Raw genomic sequence first — 24,637 nt, forward strand, 5'->3', positions numbered from 1 at the left:
AAATAAGGAAACAAATTTGACTTACAAGAGTTGGTGAAATGGTTCATAAAATGAAATCCAAGAATAGAATAAAGAAATACGTTAGTGGAATAAAGAGAAATTGTATCTATAAATTAACAAAAAAATAACTTACAGAAAAAGAAAGAAATCAACAGAATATTGACCCTAAACAAAATAAGCAATTTTTTCTTTTAGAAAGCAATGATTTATACAAAAAATATTGTTCGAAATAATCGTCCTCTTGTTTGGTTTTTCAAATTATTACAGTTTTTCCCGCATACTAAAGAAACAATTGAATATAATGTCTAGAAGGTAAAATAACATACGTAGATCGAAAAAAAATAAATTTTTTTTTTTGTATTTAATCAAGAAAAAATTAGATTTTGCTTCTTCAAAACGTAATGCCTTTAATTTTTTTTGACAAACTTCCATAAAAAAAAATTCTCACAGAATTTATTTCTTAAATTTGTGCGTGGTTATATTCGACTTTCTAATTCACTTCAACCACATACCACATCGTTCGTTTGGAAGTGGATCGGGATATTATGTCGTTTTGATTGTCTATCAATTCATAGGATTATAACGACATAGTAGTATAACTATACCTTTTCTCCTTTTAAGTCTAAAACTATTTGAATTATATCTATGAGTAATGCTCTATATATCAGCCCCAAGTTCACCTTGTGTTCCACCCAAAATTGAAGTGGCATTTTAAATTAGCATTTGACCAAAACCCAAAACACTTTTTTTCAAGAAAAAGAAAAAAGAAAAAAGAACAAACTGTAAGGAAAGAGAGAAAAAGAATAAAATAAGAGTAAAAAAATAATATTTAATTGATATAGGGAAATGTAAGGGAATCATTTGTGGAGTATTTTTTTATAGGGAAGCAAAAAGTAGTTTTGTTCCCTAAATATAGGGAAAACGGTTGGGAATCTGCTGCTAGTGCTCTTAGTGACCACGATCCAAGAATTCCACAGATATGTTCATGGGTTTTTCTTGATTTCTCTCTCTATGTGATTTATCCATGAATTTTTTTTTGATTTCTCGGTATGGGTGTTTTGAATGAATATTGGATATGGGTTTTTGCCCTGCCTATATTCTGCAATCCACTTCCTGTATCTATTGCATTACATCTCCTCCAATGTTTTTGTTATGCATCTCCAAAACTGACCTTGGATTTGTGAGAAATTGATGGGATCTGTGTTCGAGAAATATTATGTTTATCATTAGTTCTGGACAATTAAACTAATTAGAGTCAAATTCCCAAATCATTTTCCATGTAAACTTTATGTTTTTCGAGCCCTAGCACGTTGGGTATGGGTTTTATGAGGTTTTTGGATGCTTATTGGATGAGTTTGACAAATTTGTAGTTTGGAAAACGATTAGAAATTAATATTTTTGTTTGTGGATTTGATTGTAGAGTAGTTGCCAATTTGAAGCGCTAATTAGACTTGCTATGGATGTCTACAAGTGATGTTGTCCAAATGGTTTCCATTGTTTTTGGTAAGCTATTCTTTATACCATTTGTGAATGAACTTTACATTTTTTTTATGTTCTTGTTTTCTGGATTTTACTTATTGTTATTTGAATTGTACTATTGTTCAGCAGCAATTCAATTCAGGATGTGCACTTGATACTTTCAATTCAGTGAAGGAAGACAAATTATGACAAGGGCCACACAAGAAAGCATCCTAACAAGTTGCATTTTGTAATAGAGTGGTTTTTGGTTATATTTAGTTGTAGTGGATGTTGTAAGGAGTAATGATGTGAATTCAAAGTATTTTGATGGTCTGTATTTTGCTATTGAAATATGATGGCATTTTGTTGGATAAAAACAAAGGTTTATTAAATTGCATCATTTCCATGGATTCTATGTCTCTGTTTCAATTTGATTCAAATTTATTAAAAACAATGATGTGCATTATTTTGCAGCATTGAGCCCAAAATTAACAAAGTCTGGTTTTAGAACCACAAGTAGAAAGATGTGAATATGTTTAAGATGAAATCACGTTCACTTTGTCATTGTCAATTTATTTCACTTTTGTCTGTATGGAGCTGCAATTGTGTATACACAATTCTTTCATGTAGGACTTTGAGCTCAAATTTAACATATTATTCTGTAAAATTCAATATGCTAGATTGGAGGGTACAAACACAAGATTTGATACATTGACTAATATGCATTAATCCGCTTTTTTACCAGAAAATTTCTGTTCAAAAAAAAAGAAAAAGAAAAGAAGAGACGATGTACAATTACAAAAACGGGCATAACTTTCATTGGGAGGCATACATGCTGATGATACAAAACATGGTAGAAAGCCACCATTGGTTCATATGATCTATTCGCACTTTCCTTTAGATATACACATTTATATCTCTAAAAAATTATGGAAGCAAGAGAACGATTCAAAGTACAGCAGAAACCAAATCTTTCTCTCTTCTTAGCTGCCTGCTCCATAAAAAAAAAAAAAATTGGTCAGTCTTGAGTCTTGACCTCTAAAGAGGTTTTTTGCATTTAAACAAAACAGCGCCTCCTTTGCCAAGCAGAAGATCTCTTGCCTTGTCAATAAAATTCCGGCAATCTTTCTCTCCAAAGACAAGATTGTCATAACCCCCCATTTCAACAACCAATGAGTTAAAATTCTTACATGGACGTATTCCAGCTTTATCATTTAGTTCAAGCCTTCTTTTCGCAGCAAAATCTAAATTCTTATTGCATCTAAAAAATCTTGCTTTGCCTGGGCTTAAAACGATTATGCTCAACCACAACTGTAGTCAGAAACCACTTTCCATCAACGACCCGCCGCGCATTGATCTTTGCCTTACACCCCGTTTTAATTGTTGGATTTGGCTTCACAGCATTTGATGATGTGCTGCTTTCTATAGTGCCTTGACGAGAGCACATGCAAGGGTGATGTATTTTGCACCACCACCTTTGCTCTTTTTCTTGCCTCTTTTTACCACACCAAAACCCACTTGCTTAGCATATGTCCTATAATATAAGCAAACTTCTTCTTCCGAACTAAACACCATTAACTCCTTGGGTTCTTCAACTTTTTCATCCGCATCTATAATCTTGTATTGTGCGTCAGTGTCCTCCTTATCATCCATCTCTAAATCACATACATTTAGATTTCCATCTATATATAAAAAAATAAGAATAAGAATAAGAATACAAAGTTTAGAAGAAACAATATTAATGAAACAATAAATCATACAATCACCGAGTCGAAGCAAAATTAAAAAGCAAACAAAAGTTTATAGCCTAACCAATTTGAGGGTCATCTTGGTGGGTCAAAGCAACATCAATTGGAATCTGTGTAAACAGAGAATCATCTTCGCCCTCAATCTCCAAGCGTGAGCTTGAAAAGTTCATTTAGGAAAAGTTGGCTACAATAAGCAACTAAAAACACAAAAGATAGAGTGAGTTTTAATCAAAATGGGTGCCAACATTTAGATTCAATATAGAAAGTCAAAGGGAACCTAAAACAATAATCAATTGCCTTATAGAAAGAAAGAAAAAAATAAAACATCAAATAATTAATTTTATACAAGACAATCAGATTGTACCTAGTCAAGTGCAACAAAAAACAAACCATGGAAACATTATTCTTTCCTTGTACACCTTTCCCATTCAATAGAAAGCTACAGAACACACACACACACAAAAATCAATACCCAAATCAATACCTAAAACAATAATCAATTGCCTTATAGAAAGAAAGAAAAAAATAAAGCATCAAATAATTAATCAAGAAAAATTTAGATTTTGCTTCCTCAAAACGTAATGGCTTTAATTTTTTTTGACAAACTTCCATAAAAAAAAATTCTCACAGAATTTATTTCTTAAATTTGTGCGTGGTTATATTCGACTTTCTAATTCACTTCAACCACAGACCACATCGTTCGTTTGGAAGCGGATCGTGATATTATGTCGTTTTGTTTGTCTATCAATTCATACGATTATAACGACATAGTAGTATAACTATACCTTTTCTCCTTTTAAGTCTAAAACTATTTGCATTATATCTATGAGTAATGCTCTATATATCAGCCCCAGGTTCACCTTTTGCTCCACCCAAAATTGAAGTGGCATTTTAAATCAGCATTTGACCAAAACCCAAAACCGTTTTTTTCAAGAAAAAGAAAAAAGAAAAAAGAACAAACTGTAAGGATTTAGGTGTTGGTCAAAATTTAACAGAATTTGTAAAAATATCCATCCTCGGATCGTTTGTTTATTTATTCTTTACTTCTTCTTTCAGAAAAGAAAATTCATCGTTCACACAGAGGGAAGAACATCGGTGATTTAAATTGCCACATCCGTTTTTGGGATACACAAGGTAGACAATAGGGTGACACTTAGAATTACTCATGTTTATAATTATATTCCTATAGTAAAATGACATTGTTTACTCCATAAAAAATAAAATAGCGTTTATTCAGTTGTGTTACACTTTCTCTGCTTTCACACACAATCCTTATCCTTCGTTTGCAAGTGGATCGTGGATTAGTTTCCATTTTTCAATCTATATCTAAAGATCGATAACGAAACTGATAGTGGTTGTTGAAGCCATGTTAGGAATTTCTCGTGAGTGTTACTTATTATTACAATTTATTTTGGACCGAATATTTATCAGTTGAGGAATTTGGTGTTTGAAATATTTTTGACAAAAAGTGCTATAAAATGTTGCTGAAAATAGCATATATTTGCTTTATTCATTGAAATTTATTCTAAACAACTATCTCCACCACTTCCAATTTCATCTTATTTCATTTATTTCTTTCATCTACTTGAGACCAAATCAATACATTTGTTAAGCAATCAAAGACAACCCTATTCCACGAGGTTGAGGGAACTCAATTGTTGTTCGTCAAGCAAGAACACTTGCGTTGTAAATGCAACAACAAACATTTGGCTCCGCACACGTAAACCCAGTCCCCTTGCCATAACCGTCTTCACATTTTGTCCTGCAAGTAATAGGAGTACAGCCAGGAAGCGGTCCGCACTTACTACGCACGCCTAAACCAGTTGCCGCTATACAACAAAAACAGATTAAATTAAGCCGCATACGAAATTATTTAATTACACTGCACTAATACTTAGATCATATCATTACACGGTGAAGAAAACTACAACAACTAAAAATGAAAAAATTAATTAATGAATTAATTCGTTCAATCAATTGTGTACATCTTCTAACAATACAAAAGTTGTTGAACTCTCTAGCTATCAACCCTCAAGTTTAAAATCAATACCTCTAGAACATATTATGACCCTTCAATTGTATAGAAATTCAACGAATAAAAGTTTCAATGTCAAGAACTATATTCTCTATTGCGTATAATAATAATAATAATAAAAAATAATAAAAAACCAACTATCATTTACTTTTTTCTTTCATTTCTGCAGTTAACAGTTACTACTATATTGGAAGACAATTGTATAGTGTTGTGAGGTAACGAAATAACCAATGATAAGAATCTGTAAAAGAAAATTGTGATGAACATCAAAATTGTACACGTACCGCACAAAGAAATTTTTATTTTCAGTTCTTATTTTTTATTTTTTTGGTTGAAAGTCAAAAACGTTACCCTCAAATCAATCTTTTATTTTCCAATATTTACACAAGGATTTTTAACCGGTAAAAGTTCTACAAAACGATATAAAAATAATTCAAGAAAAAGACTTTTGGATGTTAAGAACTCGATTCTCTATTGCATATAATACTAAAAAAAAACTACTATCATTTTCTTTTGTTTCATTTCAAGACTAAATAATGACTACGAGAAGAGATTTGTATCGTGTTGTGATTGAAACTAAAAAACCAATTATAAGATTCTGTAAAAAAAAATATGATGAACATCGGAATTGTATGCGTCACACAACAAGAATTTATTTATTTATTTTATTTAATGGATTAAAGTTAAAAACCATACACTCAATTCAATCTTTTATTTTCTGATTATTAAACAGGGATTTGTACGTGTTAAGAAACTTTAAACAACGATATAAAGAAATTCAATAGAGAAAATTTTGAATGTTAAGAATTCTATTCTATATTGCATATAATATAAATACATAAAAAAAAAAAAAAAAAACCCTACTATCTTTGGCCTTTTTCTTTTATCTCAACACGAAATAGTGACTACTATATTCGAAGAGATTTAATATTCTAATGTATACACATGTAACAAAAAAAGAAAAGGAAGAAGCATTGAAATGAAGGATGCAACGAATTACCAAATGAGAAAACTATGAGCATCACGAAAAGAAGGGAGAAAGTTGTAGAATACTTCATGTTGAGAAAAAAACGTGAACAACAACAGTTCAGCTTAACAACAAAGTAATAGAAAAATTTAGTGATTTCTCTAGCATATATAGCAAAGAGCTAGCCTAATATATTTTTAGCAAAAACCGTAATTTTTTAGGAAGGATATAAGAAAATAAATAACAATTTCAAATAAGTTAGCTGAAAAATCAAACACTTATCAGGAAAGGAAATAGAAAAATTAAAAAAAAAAAAAAAAAAAAAAAAACCAGGATATCCAAACACGAAAGAATAAATCAAAAAAAGAGGAAAACAAATAATAGAGTATGGAAGCATATAAGTCCAACAAGGAAAGACCGTGTATTAATTGATAAATTAAGCCACGGTAATCGCTAGAAAATATGAGAATATTGATCTTAGATAAAAAAAAATTAAATATAAAAGATATGGAGTTAATTAAAACTGCTTGTCAAAATAATGTTCTATTGTCCTTTTCCAGAACTTGAAGCCTCTGTTGTTGCATGTTAATAGAACAAAAAAGTTCATGTCCATACAGATAAAAGAGGATAAAAACAAATACAACTAAATTGAAAGAAAATTTTTTATACCAGACAATCTCTATTATTTTCCATGAAAAGCTTCTAAAAGTTTGCTTTACTTTTTCCCTTTTTTTTAATAGAAATATTTTCGAAAAACCAAGTTTGTTTCCTTTTCTTTACTCTCCCATTTAATTAGTGCCTTTTATGATGCCCACACACCATTCATTATACGCTTTCTCCAAACCCTAATCGTCATTCATATTTGGATCTAGATATTTGAAGGTGAACGATTTCAAAGTGTGAAATTTTTTTCCAAATAGGTAGTGGAATCGAAAAAATTTGATAAGAAACGTAAAATGAGAAATAAATAAGGAAACAAATTTGACTTACAAGAGTTGGTGAAATGGTTCATAAAATGAAACCCAAGAATAGAATAAAGAAATACGTTAGTGGAATAAAGAGAAATTGTATCTATAAATTAACAAAAAAATAACTTACAGAAAAAGAAAGAAATCAACAGAATATTGACCCTAAACAAAATAAGCAATTTTTTCTTTTAGAAAGCAATGATTTATACAAAAAATATTGTTCGAAATAATCGTCTTCTTGTTTGGTTTTTCAAATTATTACAGTTTTTCCCGCATACTAAGGAAACAATTGAATATAATGTCTAGAAGGTAAAATAACATACGTAGATCGAAAAAAAAATAAAAGTATAAATTTTGTATTTAATCAAGAAAAATTTAGATTTTGCTTCCTCAAAACGTAATGGCTTTAATTTTTTTTGACAAACTTCCATAAAAAAAAATTCTCACAGAATTGATTTCTTAAATTTGTGCGTGGTTATATTCGACTTTCTAATTCACTTCAACCACAGACCACATCGTTCGTTTGGAAGCGGATCGTGATATTATGTCGTTTTGTTTGTCTATAAATTCATACGATTATAACGACATAGTAGTCTAACTATACCTTTTCTCCTTTTAAGTCTAAAACTATTTGAATTATATCTATGAGAAATGCTATATATATCAGCCCCAGGTTCACCTTGTGCTCCACCCAAAATTGAAGTGGCATTTTAAATCAGCATTTGACCAAAACCCAAAACCGTTTTTTTCAAGAAAAAGAAAAAAGAAAGAAGAACAAACTGTAAGGATTTAGGCCTCGTTTGGTTTGCGGATTAGACCCATGGAAAGGAATAACTATTCCTACTGAATAGCTATTCCTTTGTTTGGTTGTATATTATTTAAGGGAATAGTTATTCCCATGGAATAGCTATTCCCTTACAAAGAGGAATAGGTATTCCACTCAAAAAGGAGTGGAATACCTATTCCTTTCCTGTGGAAATAAATAAAATTCGTCTTTTGCCCAAAAACCCCAACCCTCTCAACATCCAAGTCTCTTATCCCTCTCTCTCTCTCTCTGTTTCTCAACTCATGGTGTATTTGGATACGAAATTATAAAAATAAAATATAATTCTGATTCTACTTTTTTCAAAAATAAATCATATTTTATTCAACTTTTTCAAAAACAAATCATATTTTATTCAACTTTTTATAAACAAATCATATTTTAGCAAAACGAGTACTTCTTAATATCGAGAGGACTCCAATTGCCTGGCGGAGGTTTGAGAAAAACTTTGTAAGCAAAGAACGAATGTTTGTTGCTGAAAAACAAATAAAAAATAATAAAATAAAAAGAGTTTTGCAGATGATTTATTTTTTTATGATGATTATTTTTTTTATTTATTTTTTGTTATAAATCATTTTACTTTATAAGCAAAGAATGAATGTTTGTTGTTGGAAAACAAATAAAAAAGAATAAAATAAAAAGGGCTTTGCAGATGATCTATTTTTTTTCTTTTTATTTTTTTTATGATGGTGATATGATGATTATATGTGTGTGTGTGTGTGTGTGTGTTTTTTTTTTCCTTACAAATCATTTTGTAGCGTAATTGTATATGAAAAAAAAAAAAGAAAAAAAGCCATGAACTCTATGAAATTAAAAAAAAAAAAAAAAAAAAAAACCAAAAAAAAAAGGTCATAGTATGATTGTTTATGTTTCTAAAATAAAGAAAAAAAATGTCCTTAAGAATATAAATTATATTTTTATTATAAGGGTGTTTTAGGAAATTTGATTATAATATGATTCCATTCACCAATGTATTGCACTATACCAAACAAAAGAATACATATGCAATGTTCTATTCCACTGTTACAACCAAACAAAAGAATAGGAATAGTTATTCCATTCCACCTTCATCTATTCCCAGAAATAGTTATTCCTTTTCCTAATGGAATAGACATTCCACAAACCAAACGAGGCCTTAGGTGTTGGTCAAAATTTAACAGAATTTGTAAAAATATCCATCCTCGGATCGTTTGTTTATTTATTATTCTTTATTTCTTCTTTCAGAAAAGAAAATTCATCGTTCGCACAGAGGGAACAACATCGGTGATTTAAATTGCCACATCCGTTTTTGGGATACAGAAGGTGGACAATAGGGTGACACTTAGAATTACTCATGTTTCTAATTATATTCCTATAGTAAAATGACATTGTTTACTCTATAAAAAATAAAATAGCGTTTATTCAGTTGTGTTACACTTTCTCTTCTTTCACACAAAATCCTTATCCTTTGTTTGCAAGTGGATCGTGGATTAGTTTCCATTTTTCAATCTATATCTAAAGATCGATAACGAAACTGATAGTGCTTGTTAAAGCCTTGTTAGGAATTTCTCTTGAGTGTTACTTATTATTACAATTTATTTTGGACCGAACATTTATCGGTTGAGGAATTTGGTGTTTGAAATATTTTTGCCAAAAAGTGCTATAAAATGTTGCTGAAAATAGCATATATTTGCTTTATTCATTGAAATTTATTCTCAACAACTATCTCCACCACTTCCATTTTCATCTTATTTCATTTAAGCAATCAAAGATAACCCTATTCCACGAGGTTGAGGGAACTCAATTGTTGTTCGTCAAGCAAGAACACTTGCGTTGTAAATGCAACAACAAACGTTTGGCTCCGCACATGTAAACCCAGTCCCCTTGCCATAACCATCTTCACATTTTGTCCTGCAAGTAATAGGAGTACAGCCAGGAAGCGGGCCGCACTTACTACGCACGCCTAAACCAGTTGCCGCTATACAACAAAAACAGATTAAATTAAGCCGCATACGAAATTATTTAATAACACTACACTAATACTTAGATCTTATCATTACACAGTGAAGAAAACAACAACAATTAAAAAAGAAAAAATTAATTAATGAATTAATTCGTTCAATCAATTGTGTACAGCTTCTAACAATACAAAAGCTGTTGAACTCTCTAGCTATCAAACCTCAAGTTTAAAATCAATACCTCTAGAACATATTATGACCCTTCAATTGTATAGAAATTCAACGAATAGAAGTTTCAATGTCAAGAACTATATTCTCTATTGCGTATAATAATAATAATAATAAATTAAAAAAAAAAAACAACAAGTATCGTTTACTTTTTTCTTTCATTTCTGCAGTTAACGGTTACTACTATATTCGAAGACAATTGTATAGTGTTGTGAGGTAACGAAATAACCAATGATAAGAATCTGTAAAAGAAAATTGTGATGAACATCAAAATTGTACACGTACCGCACCAAGAAATTTTTATTTTCAGTTCTTATTTTTTATTTTTTTGGTTGAAAGTCAAAAACATTACCCTCAAATCAATCTTTTATTTTCCAATATTTAAACAAGAATTTTTAACCGGTAAAAGTTCTACAAAACGATATAAAAATAATTCAAGAAAAAGACATTTGCATGTTAAGAACTCGATTCTCTATTGCATATAATACTAAATAAAAACTACTATCATTTTCATTTGTTTCATTTCAAGACTAAATAATGACTACGAGAAGAGATTTGTATCCAATTTCAAGATTCCGTAAAAAAAAAATGATGAACATCGGAATTGTATGCGTCACACAACAAGAATTTATTTATTTATTTTATTTAGTGGATGAAAGTTAAAAACCATACTCTCAATTCAATCTTTTATTTTCTGATTATTAAACAGGGATTTGTACGTGTTAAGAAACTTTAAACAACGATATAAACAAATCCAACAGAGAAAATTTTGAATGTTAAGAATTCTATTCTATATTGCATATAATATAAATACAAAAAAAAAAAAAAAAAAAAAAAAAAAAAAAAAAAAACCCTACTATCTTTGGCCTTTTTATTTTATATCAACACAAAAAAGTGACTACTATATTCGAAGAGATTTAATATTCTGATGTATACACATGTAACAAAAAAAGAAAAGGAAGAAGCATTGAAATGAAGGATGCGACGAATTACCAAATGAGAAAACTATGAGCATCACGAAAAGAAGGGAGAAAGTTGTAGAATACTTCATGTTGAGAAAAAAACGTGAACAACAACAGTTCAGCTTAACAACAAAGTAATAGAAAAATGTAGTGATTTCTCTAGCATATATAGCAAAGAGCTAGCCTAATATATTTTTAGCAAAAACCGTAATTTTTATGGAAGGATATAAGAAAATAAATAACAATTTCAAATAAGTTAGTTGAAAAATCAAACAGTTATCAGGAAAGGAAATAGAAAAATTAAAAAAAAAAAAAAAAAAAAAAAAAACCAGGATATCCATACACGAAAGACAGCGAGACAAAAGAATATGTGAATAAATCAAAAAAAGAGGAAAACAAATAATAGAGTATGGAAGCATATAAGTCCAACAAGGAAAGGCCGTGTATTAATTGATAAATTAAGCCACGGTAATGGCTAGAAAATATGAGAATATTGATCTTAGATAAAAAAAAATTAAATATAAAAGATATGGAGCTAATTAAAACTGCTTGTCAAAATAATGTTCTATTGTCCTTTTCCAGAACTTGAAGCCTCTGTTGTTGCATGTTAAAAGAACAAAAAAGTTCATGTCCATACAGATAAAAGAGGATACAAACAAATACAACTAAATTGAAAGAAAATTCTTTTATACCAGACAATCACGATTATTTTCCATGAAAAGCTTGTAAAAGTTTGCTTTACTTTTTTCCTTTTTTTAAAAAAAAATCTTTTTCGAAACACCAAGTTTGTTTCCTTTTCTTTACTCTCCCATTTAATTAGAGCCATTTATGATTTCCACACACCATTCATTATACGCTTTCTCCAAACCCTAATCGTCGTTCATATTTGGATCTAGATATTTGAAGGTGAACGATTTCAAAGTGTGAAAAAAATTTTCAAAATAGGTAGTGGAATCGAAAAAATTTGATAAGAAACGTAAAATGAGAAATAAATAAGGAAACAAATTTGACTTACAAGAGTTGGTGAAATGGTTCATAAAATGAAACCCAAGAATAGAATAAAGAAATACGATAGTGGAATAAAGAGAAATTGTATCTATAAATTAACAAAAAAATAACTTACAGAAAAAGAAAGAAATCAACAGAATATTGATCCTAAACAAAATAAGCAATTTTTTCTTTTAGAAAGCAATGATTTATACAAAAAATATTGTTCGAAATAATCGTCCTCTTGTTTGGTTTTTCAAATTATTACAGTTTTTCCCGCATACTAAAGAAACAATTGAATATAATGTCTAGAAGGTAAAATAACATACGTAGATCGAAAAAAAATAAAAAAAATTTTTGTATTTAATCAAGAAAAATTTAGATTTTGCTTCTTCAAAACGTAATGGCTTTAATTTTTTTTTGACAAACTTCCATAAAAAAAATTCTCACAGAATTTATTTCTTAAATTTGTGCGTGGTTATATTCGACTTTCTAATTCACTTCAACCACAGACCACATCGTTCGTTTGGAAGTGGATCGGGATATTATGTCGTTTTGATTGTCTATCAATTCATAGGATTATAACGACATAGTAGTATAACTATACCTTTTCTCCTTTTAAGTCTAAAACTATTTGAATTATATCTATGAGTAATGCTCCATATATCAGCCCCAGGTGCACCATGTGCTCCACCCAAAATTGAAGTGGCATTTTAAATCAGCATTTGACCAAAACCCAAAACCGTTTTTTTCAAGAAAAAGAAAAAAGAACAAACTGTAAGGATTTTGGTGTTGGTCAAAATTTAACAGAATTTGTAAAAATATCCATCCTCGGATCGTTTGTTTATTTATTCTTTATTTCTTCTTTCAGAAAAGAAAATTCATCGTTCACACAGAGGGAACAACATCGGTGATTTAAATTGCCACATCCGTTTTTGGGATACACAAGGTGGATAATAGGGTGACACTTAGAATTACTCATGTTTCTAATTATATTCCTATAGTAAAATGACATTGTTTACTCCATAAAAAATAAAATAGCGTTTATTTAGTTGTGTTACACTTTCTCTTCTTTCACACACAATCCTTATCCTTCGTTTGCAAGTGAATCGAGGATTAGTTTCCATTTTTCAATCTATATCTAAAGATCGATAACGAAACTGATAGTGCTTGTTGAAGCCTTGTTAGGAATTTCTCGTGAGTGTTACTTATTATTACAATTTATTTTGGACTGAACATTTATCGGTTGAGGAATTTGGTGTTTGAAATATTTTTGCCAAAAAGTGCTATAAAATGTTGCTGAAAATAGCATATATTTGCTTTATTCATTGAAATTTATTCTCAACAACTATCTCCACCACTTCCATTTTCATCTTATTTCATTTATTTCTTTCATCTACTTGAGACCAAATCGATACATTTGTTAAGCAATCAAAGACAACCCTTTTCCACGAGGTTGAGGGAACTCAATTATTGCTCGTCAAGCAAGAACACTTGCGTTGTAAATGCAGCAACAAACGTTTGGCTCCGCACATGTAAACCCAGTCCCCTTGCCATAACCGTCTTCACATTTTGTCCTGCAAGTAATAGGAGTACAGCCAGGAAGCGGGCCGCACTTACTACGCACGCCTAAACCAGTTGCCGCTATACAACAAAAACAGATTAAATTAAGCCGCATACGAAATTATTTAATTACACTGCACTAATACTTAGATCTTATCATTACACGGTGAAGAAAACAACAACAATTAAAAATGAAAAAATTAATTAATGAATTAATTCGTTCAATCAATTGTGTACAGCTTCTAACAATACAAAAGCTGTTGAACTCTCTAGCTATCAAACCTCAAGTTTAAAATCAATACCTCTAGAACATATTATGACCCATCAATTGTATAGACATTCAACGAATAGAAGTTTCAATGTCAAGAACTATATTCTCTATTGCGTATAATAATAATAATAAAAAATAAAAATAAAAAAACAAGTATCGTTTACTTTTTTCTTTCATTTCTGTAGTTAACAGTTACTACTATATTCGAAGACAATTGTATAGTGTTGTGAGGTAACAAAATAACCAATGATAAGAATCTGTAAAAGAAAATTGTGATGAACATCAAAATTGTACACGTACCGCACCAAAAATTTTTTATTTTCAGTTCTTATTTTTTATTTTTTTGGTTGAAAGTCAAAAACGTTACCCTCAAATCAATCTTTTATTTTCCAATATTTAAATAAGGATTTGTAACCGGTAAAAGTGCTACAAAACGATATAAAAATAATTCAAGAAAAAGATTTTTGGATGTTAAGAACTCGATTCTCTATTGCATACAATACTAAAAAAAAACTACTATCATTTTCTTTTGTCTCATTTCAAGACTAAATAATGACTACGAGAAGAGATTTGTATCGTGTTGTGATTGTAACTAAAGAACCAATTATAAGATTCTGTAAAAAAAAGAATTATGAACATCGGAATCGTAAGCGTCACACAACAGGAATTTATTTATTTATTTTATTTAGTGGATGAAAGTTAAAAACCACACTCTCAATTCAATCTTTTATTTTCTGATAATTAAACAAGGATTTGTACGTGTTAAGAAACTTTAAACAACGATATAAAAAAATTCAACAGAGAAAATTTTGAATGTTAAGAATTCTATTCTATATTGCATATAATATAAATACATTAAAAAAAAAAAACCCTACTATCATTGGCCTTTTTCTTTTATCTCAAAACAAAATAGTGACTACTATATTCGAAGAGATTTAATATTCTAATGTATACACATGTAACAAAAAAAGAAAAGGAAGAAGCATTGAAATGAAGGATGCGACGAATTACCAAATGAGAAAACTATGAGCATCACGAAAAGAAGGGAGAAAGTTGTAGAATACTTCATGTTGAGAAAAAAACGTGAACAACAACTGTTCAGCTTAACAACAAAGTAATAGAAAAATGTAGTGATTTCTCTAGCATATATAGCAAAGAGCTAGCCTAATATATTTTTAGCAAAAACCGTAATTTTTATGGAAGGATATAAGAAAATAAATAACAATTTCAAATAAGTTAGTTGAAAAATCAAACAGTTATCAGGAAAGGAAATAGAAAAATTTAAAAAAAAAAAAAGAAAAAAAGAAAAAAAAAAACCAGGATATCCATACACGAAAGACAGCGAGACAAAAGAATATGTGAATAAATCAAAAAAAGAGGAAAACAAATAATAGAGTATGGAAGCATATAAGTCCAACAAGGAAAGGCCGTGTATTAATTGATAAATTAAGCCACGGTAATGGCTAGAAAATATGAGAATATTGATCTTAGATAAAAAAAAATTAAATATAAAAGATATGGAGCTAATTAAAACTGCTTGTCAAAATAATGTTCTATTGTCCTTTTCCAGAACTTGAAGCCTCTGTTGTTGCATGTTAAAAGAACAAAAAAGTTCATGTCCATATAGATAAAAGAGGATAAAAAAAAATACAGCTAAATTGAAAGAAAATTTTTTATACTAGACAATCACGATTATTTTCCATGAAAAGCTTGTAAAAGTTTGATTTACTTTTTTCATTTTTTTTTAAAAAAAATCTTTTTCGAAAAACCAAGTTTGTTTCCTTTTCTTTACTCTCCCATTTAATTAGTGCCTTTTATGATTTCCACACACCATTCATTATACTCTTTCTCCAAACCCTAATCGTCATTCATATTTGGATCTAGATATTTGAAGGTGAACGATTTCAAAGTGTGAAAAAAATTTTCCAATTAGGTTATGGAATCGAAAAAAAAATTGATAAGAAATGTAAAATGAGAAATAAATATGGAAACAAATTTGACTTACAAGAGTTGGTGAAATGTTTCATAAAATGAAACCCAAGAATAGAATAAAGAAATACGTTAGTGGAATAAAGTGAAATTGTATCTATAAATTAATGAAAAATAACTTACAGAAAAAGAAAGAAAACAACATAATATTGACCCTAAACAAAATAAGCAATTTTTTCTTTTAGAAAGCAATGATTTATACAAAAAATATTGTTCGAAATAATCGTCCTCTTGTTTGGTTTTTCAAATTATTTCAGTTTTTCCCGCATACTAAAGAAACAATTGAATATAATGTCTAGAAGGTAAAATAACATACGTAGATCGAAAAAAAAATAAAAAATAAAAATTTTGTATTTAATCAAGAAAAATTTAGATTTTGCTTCTTCAAAACGTAATGGCTTTAATTTTTTTTGACAAACTTCCATAAAGAAAAATTCTCATAGAATTTATTTCTTAAATTTGTGCGTGGTTATATTCGACTTTCTAATTCACTTCAACCACAGACCACATCGTTCGTTTGGAAGCGGAACGTGATATTATGTCGTTTTATTTGTCTATCAATTCATACGATTATAACGACATAGTAGTATAACTATATATACCTTTTCTCCTTTTAAGTCTTAAACTATTTGAATTATATCTATGAGTAATGCTCTATATATCAGCCCCAAGTTCACCTTGTGTTCCACCCAAAACTGAAGTGGCATTTTAAATCAGCATTTGACCAAAACCCAAAACACTTTTTTTCAAGAAAAAGAAAAAAGAAAAAAGAACAAACTGTAAGGATTTAGGTGTTGGTCAAAATTTAACAGAATTTGTAAAAATATCCATCCTCGGATAATTTGTTTATTTATTCTTTATTTCTTCTTTCAGAAAAGAAAATTCATCGTTCACACAGAGGGAACAACATCGGTGATTTAAATTGCCACATCCGTTTTTGGGATACACAAGGTGGACAATAGGGTGACACTTAGAATTACTCATGTTTCTAATTATATTCCTATAGTAAAATGACATTGTTCACTCCATAAAAAATAAAATAGCGTTTATTCAGTTGTGTTACACTTTCTCTTCTTTCACACACAATCCTTATCCTTCTTTTGCAAGTGGATCGTGGATTAGTTTCCATTTTTCAATCTATATCTAAAGATCGATAACGAAACTGATAGTGCTTGTTGAAGCCTTCTTAGGAATTTCTCGTGAGTGTTACTTATTATTACAATTTATTTTGGACCGAACATTTATCAGTTGAGGAATTTGGTGTTTGAAATATTTTTGACAAAAAGTGCTATAAAATGTTGCTGAAAATAGCATATATTTGCTTTATTCATTGAAATTTATTCTAAACAACTATCTCCACCACTTACATTTTCATCTTATTTCATTTATTTCTTTCATCTACTTGAAACCAAATCGATACATTTGGTAAGCAATCAAAGACAACCCTATTCCACGAGGTTGAGGGAACTCAATTGTTGTTCGTCAAGCAAGAACACTTGCGTTGTAAATGCAACAACAAACGTTTGGCTCCGCACATGTAAACCCAGTCCCCTTGCCATAACCGTCTTCACATTTTGTCCTGCAAGTAATAGGAGTACAGCCAGGAAGCGGGCCGCACTTACTACGCACGCCTAAACCAGTTGCCACTATACAACAAAAACAGATTAAATTAAGCCGCATACGAAATTATTTAATTACACTGCACTAATACTTAGATCTTATCATTACACGGTGAAGAAAACAACAACAATTAAACATGTGTTATCTTAGTGACCACGATCCAAGATTTGGGGGTTGTTATGTTTTTTTTTAGAAACGACAGAGTTTTTCCTTGGATTGGTGTTACTTGCTCTAAACATGTGTTATCTTAGTGACCACGATCCAAGAATTCCACAGATATGTTCATGGGTTTTTCTTGATTTCTCTCTCTATGTGAATATGTTTAAGATGAAATCACGTTCACTTTGTCATTGTTAATTTATTTCACTTTTGTCTGTATGGAGCTGCAATTGTGTATACCCAATTCTTTCATGTAGGACTTTGAGCTCAAATTTAACATATTATTCTGTAAAATTCAATATGCTAGATTGGAGGGTACAAACACAAGATTTGATACATTGACTAATATGCACTAATCCGCTTTTTTACCAGAAAATTTATGTTCAAAAAAAAAGAAAAAGAAAAGAAGAGACGATGTACAATTACAAAAACGGGCATAACTTTCATTGGGAGGCATACATGCTGATGATACAAAACATGGTAGAAAGCCACCATTGGTTCATATGATCTATTCGCACTTTCCTTTAGATATACACATTTATATCTCTAAAAAATTATGGAAGCAAGAGAACGATTCAAAGTACAGCAGAAACCAAATCTTTCTCTCTTCTTAGCTGCCTGCTCCATAAAAAAAAAAATTTGGTCAGTCTTGAGTCTTGACCTCTAAAGAGGTTTTTTGCATTTAAACAAAACAGCGCCTCCTTTGCCAAGCAGAAGATCTCTTGCCTTGTCAATAAAATTCCGGCAATCTTTCTCTCCAAAGACAAGATTGTCATAACCCCCCATTTCAACAACCAATGAGTTAAAATTCTTACATGGACGTATTCCAGCTTTATCATTTAGTTCAAGCCTTCTTTTCGCAGCAAAATCTAAATTCTTATTGCATCTAAAAAATCTTGCTTTGCCTGGGCTTAAACAATGATTATGCTCAACCACAACTGTAGTCAGAAACCACTTTCCATCAACGACCCGCCGCGCATTGATCTTTGCCTTACACCCCGTTTTAATTGTTGGATTTGGCTTCACAGCATTTGATGATGTGCTGCTTTCTATAGTGCCTTGACGAGAGCACATGCAAGGGTGATGTATTTTGCACCACCACCTTTGCTCTTTTTCTTGCCTCTTTTTACCACACCAAAACCCACTTGCTTAGCATATGTCCTATAATATAAGCAAACTTCATCTTCCGAACTAAACACCATTAACTCCTTGGGTTCTTCAACTTTTTCATCCGCATCTATAATCTTGTATTGTGCGTCAGTGTCCTCCTTATCATCCATCTCTAAATCACATACATTTAGATTTCCATCTATATATAAAAAAATAATAATAAGAACAAGAATACAAAGTTTAGAAGAAACAATATTAATGAAACAATAAATCATACAATCACCGAGTCGAAGCAAAATTAAAAAGCAAACAAAAGTTTATAGCCTAACCAATTTGAGGGTCATCTTGGTGGGTCAAAGCAACATCAATTGGAATCTGTGTAAACAGAGAATCATCTTCGCCCTCAATCTCCAAGCGTGAGCTTGAAAAGTTCATTTAGGAAAAGTTGGCTACAATAAGCAACTAAAAACACAAAAGATAGAGTGAGTTTTAATCAAAATGGGTGCCAACATTTAGATTCAATATAGAAAGTCAAAGGGAACCTAAAACAATAATCAATTGCCTTATAGAAAGAAAGAAAAAAATAAAACATCAAATAATTAATTTTATACAAGACAATCAGATTGTACCTAGTCAAGTGCAACTAAAAACAAACCATGGAAACATTATTCTTTCCTTGTACACCTTTCCCATTCAATAGAAAGCTACAGAACACACACACACACAAAAATCAATACCCAAATCAATACCTAAAACAATAATCAATTGCCTTATAGAAAGAAAGAAAAAAATAAAGCATCAAATAATTAATCAAGAAAAATTTAGATTTTGCTTCCTCAAAACGTAATGGCTTTAATTTTTTTTGACAAACTTCCATAAAAAAAAATTCTCACAGAATTTATTTCTTAAATTTGTGCGTGGTTATATTCGACTTTCTAATTCACTTCAACCACAGACCACATCGTTCGTTTGGAAGCGGATCGTGATATTATGTCGTTTTGTTTGTCTATCAACTCATACGATTATAACGACATAGTAGTATAACTATACCTTTTCTCCTTTTAAGTCTAAAACTATTTGCGTTATATCTATGAGTAATGCTCTATATATCAGCCCCAGGTTCACCTTTTGCTCCACCCAAAATTGAAGTGGCATTTTAAATCAGCATTTGACCAAAACCCAAAACCCTTTTTTTCAAGAAAAAGAAAAAAGAAAAAAGAACAAACTGTAAGGATTTAGGTGTTGGTCAAAATTTAACAGAATTTGTAAAAATATCCATCCTCGGATCGTTTGTTTATTTATTCTTTATTTCTTCTTTCAGAAAAGAAAATTCATCGTTCACACAGAGGGAACAACACCGGTGATTTAAATTGCCACATCCGTTTTTGGGATACACAAGGTCGACAATAGGGTGACACTTAGAATTACTCATGTTTCTAATTATATTCCTATAGTAAAATGACATTGTTTACTCCATAAAAAATAAAATAGCATTTATTCAGTTGTGTTACACTTTCTCTTCTTTCACACACAATCCTTATCCTTCGTTTGCAAGTGAATCGTGGATTAGTTTCCATTTTTCAATCTATATCTAAAGATCGATAACGAAACTGATAGTGCTTGTTGAAGCCTTGTTAGGAATTTCTCGTGAGTGTTACTTATTATTACAATTTATTTTGGACCGAACATTTATCGGTTGAGGAATTTGGTGTTTGAAATATTTTTGCCAAAAAGTGCTATAAAATGTTGCTGAAAATAGCATATATTTGCTTTATTCATTGAAATTTATTCTAAACAACTATCTCCACCACTTCCAATTTCATCTTATTTCATTTATTTCTTTCATCTACTTGAGACCAAATCGATACATTTGTTGAGCAATCAAAGACAACCCTATTCCACGGGGTTGAGGGAACTCAATTGTTGTTCGTCAAGCAAGAACACTTGCGTTGTAAATGCAACAACAAACGTTTGGCTCCGCACATGTAAACCCAGTCCCCTTGCCATAACCGTCTTCACATTTTGTCCTACAAGTAATAGGAGTACAGCCAGGAAGCGGGCCGCACTTACTACGCACGCCAAAACCAGTTGCCGCTATACAACAAAAACAGATTAAATTAAGCCGCATACGAAATTATTTAATTACACTGCACTAATACTTAGATCATATCATTACACGGTGAAGAAAACTACAACTAAAAATGAAAAAATTAATTAATGAATTAATTCATTCAATCAATTGTGTACATCTTCTAACAATACAAAAGCTGTTGAACTCTCTAGCTATCAACCCTCAAGTTTAAAATCAATACCTCTAGAACATATTATGACCCTTCAATTGTATAGAAATTCAACGAATAGAAGTTTCAATGTCAAGAACTATATTCTCTATTGCGTATAATAATAATAATAATAATAATTAAAAAAAAAAAAAAAAAAAAAAAAAAAAACCAACTATCATTTACTTTTTTCTTTCATTTCTGCAGTTAACAGTTACTACTATATTGGAAGACAATTGTATAGTGTTGTGAGGTAACGAAATAACCAATGATAAGAATCTGTAAAAGAAAATTGTGATGAACATCAAAATTGTACACGTACCGCACCAAGAAATTTTTATTTTCAGTTCTTATTTTTTATTTTTTTGGTTGAGAGTCAAAAACGTTACCCTCAAATCAATCTTTTATTTTCCAATATTTAAACAAGGATTTTTAACCGGTAAAAGTTCTACAAAACGATATAAAAATAATTCAAGAAAAAGACTTTTGGATGTTAAGAACTCGATTCTCTATTGCATATAATACTAAAAAAAAACTACTATCATTTTCTTATGTTTCATTTCAGAACTAAATAATGACTACGAGAAGAGATTTGTATCGTGTTGTGATTGTAACTAAAAAACCAATTATAAGATTCTGTAAAAAAAAATATGATGAACATCGGAATTGTATGCATCACACAACAAGAATTTATTTATTTATTTTATTAAGTGGATTAAAGTTAAAAACCATACTCTCAATTAAATCTTTTATTTTCTGATTATTAAACAGGGATTTGTACGTGTTAAGAAACTTTAAACAACGATATAAACAAAATCAATCGAGAAAATTTTGAATGTTAAGAATTCTATTCTATATTGCATATAATATAAATACATAAAAAAAAAAAAAAAAATCCCTACTATCTTTGGCCTTTTTCTTTTATCTCAACACGAAATAGTGATTACTATATTCGAAGAGATTTAATATTCTAATGTATACACATGTAACAAAAAAAGAAAAGGAAGAAGCATTGAAATGAAGGATGCAACGAATTACCAAATGAGAAAACTATGAGCATCACGAAAAGAAGGGAGAAAGTTGTAGAATACTTCATGTTGAGAAAAAAACGTGAACAACAACAGTTCAGCTTAACAACAAAGTAATAGAAAAATGTAGTGATTTCTCTAGCATATATAGCAAAGAGCTAGCCTAATATATTTTTAGCAAAAACCGTAATTTTTTAGGAAGGATATAAGAAAATAAATAACAATTTCAAATAAGTTAGCTGAAAAATCAAACACTTGTCTGGAAAGGAAATAGAAAAATTATAAAAAAAAAAAAAAAAAAAAAAAAAACCAGGATATCCATACACTAAAGAATAAATCAAAAAAAGAGGAAAACAAATAATAGAGTATGGAAGCATATAAGTCCAACAAGGAAAGACCGTGTATTAATTGATAAATTAAGCCACGGTAATCGCTAGAAAATGTGAGAATATTGATCTTAGATAAAAAAAAATTAAATATAAAAGATATGGAGTTAATTAAAACTGCTTGTCAAAATAATGTTCTATTGTCCTTTTCCAGAACTTGAAGCCTCTGTTGTTGCATGTTAAAAGAACAAAAAAGTTCATGTCCATACAGATAAAAGAGGATAAAAACAAATACAACTAAATTGAAAGAAAATTTTTTATACCAGACAATCACGATTATTTTCCATGAAAAGCTTGTAAAAGTTTGCTTTACTTTTTTCCTTTTTTTTAATAGAAATATTTTCGAAAAACCAAGTTTGTTTCCTTTTATTTACTCTTCCATTTAATTAGTGCCTTTTATGATTTCCACACACCATTCATTATACGCTTTCTCCAAACCCTAATCGTCATTCATATTTGGATCTAGATATTTGAAGGTGAACGATTTCAAAGTATGAAAAAAAATTTCCAAATAGGTTATGGAATCGAAAAAATTTGATAAGAAACGTAAAATGAGAAATAAATAAGGAAACAAATTTGACTTACAAGAGTTGGTGAAATGTTTCATAAAATGAAACTCAAGAATAGAATAAAGAAATACGTTAGTGGAAAAAAGAGAAATTGTATCTATAAATTAACGAAAAATAACTTTCATAAAAAGAAAGAAAACAACAAAATATTGACCCTAAACAAAATAAGCAATTTTTTCTTTTAGAAAGCAATGATTTATACAAAAAATATTGTTCGAAATAATCGTCCCCTTATTTGGTTTTTCAAATTATTACAGTTTTTCCCGCATACTAAAGAAACAATTGAATATAATGTCTAGAAGGTAAAATAACCTACGTAGATCGAAAAAAAAAATTGTATTTAATCAAGAAAAATTTAGATTTTGCTTCTTCAAAACGTAATGGCTTTAATTTTTTTTGACAAACTTCCATAAAAAAAAATTCGCACAGAATTTATTTCTTAAATTTGTGCGTGGTTATATTCGACTTTCTAATTCAATTCAACCACAGACCACATCGTTCGTTTGGAAGCGGATCGTGATATTATGTAGATTTGTTTGTCTATCAATTCAAACAATTATAACGACATAGTAGTATAACTATACTTTTCTCCTTTTAAGTCTAAAACTATTTGAATTATATCTATGAGTAATGCTCTATATATCAGGCCCAGGTTCACCTTGTGCTCCACCCAAAATTGAAGTGGAATTTTAAATCAGCATTTGACCAAAACCCAAAACTGTTTTTTTCAAGAAAAAGAAAAAAGAAAGAAGAACAAACTGTAAGGATTTAGGTGTTAGTCAAAATTTAACAGAATTTGTAAAAATATCCATCCTCGGATCGTTTGTTTATTTATTCTTTATTTCTTCTTTCAGAAAAGAAAATTCATCGTTCACTCAGAGGGAACAACATCGGTGATTTAAATTGCCACATCCGTTTTTGGGATACACAAGGTGGACAATAGGGTGAGACTTAGAATTAGTCATGTTTCTAATTATATTCCTATAGTAAAATGACATTGTTTACTCCATAAAAAATAAAATAGCGTTTATTCAGTTGTGTTACACTTTCTCTTCTTTCACACACAATCCTTATCCTTCGTTTGCAAGTGGATCGTGGATTAGTTTCCATTTTTCAATCTATATCTAAAGATCGATAACGAAACTGATAGTGCTTGTTAAAGCCTTGTTAGGAATTTCTCGTGAGTGTTACTTATTATTACAATTTATTTTGGACCGAACATTTATCGGTTGAGGAATTTGGTGTTTGAAATATTTTTGCCAAAAAGTGCTATAAAATGTTCCTGAAAATAGCATATATTTGCTTTATTCATTGAAATTTATTCTCAACAACTATCTCCACCACTTCCATTTTCATCCTATTTCATTTATTTCTTTCATCTACTTGAGACCAAATCGATACATTTGTTAAGCAATCAAAGATAACCCTATTCCACGAGGTTGAGGGAAATCAATTGTTGTTCGTCAAGCAAGAACACTTGCGTTGTAAATGCAACAACAAACGTTTGGCTCCCCACATGTAAACCCAGTCCCCTTGCCATAACCGTCTTC

The sequence above is a fragment of the Alnus glutinosa genome, chromosome 1 (genome assembly GCF_958979055.1).
Source record: "Alnus glutinosa chromosome 1, dhAlnGlut1.1, whole genome shotgun sequence".
NCBI classification, from domain to species: Eukaryota; Viridiplantae; Streptophyta; class Magnoliopsida; order Fagales; family Betulaceae; genus Alnus; species Alnus glutinosa.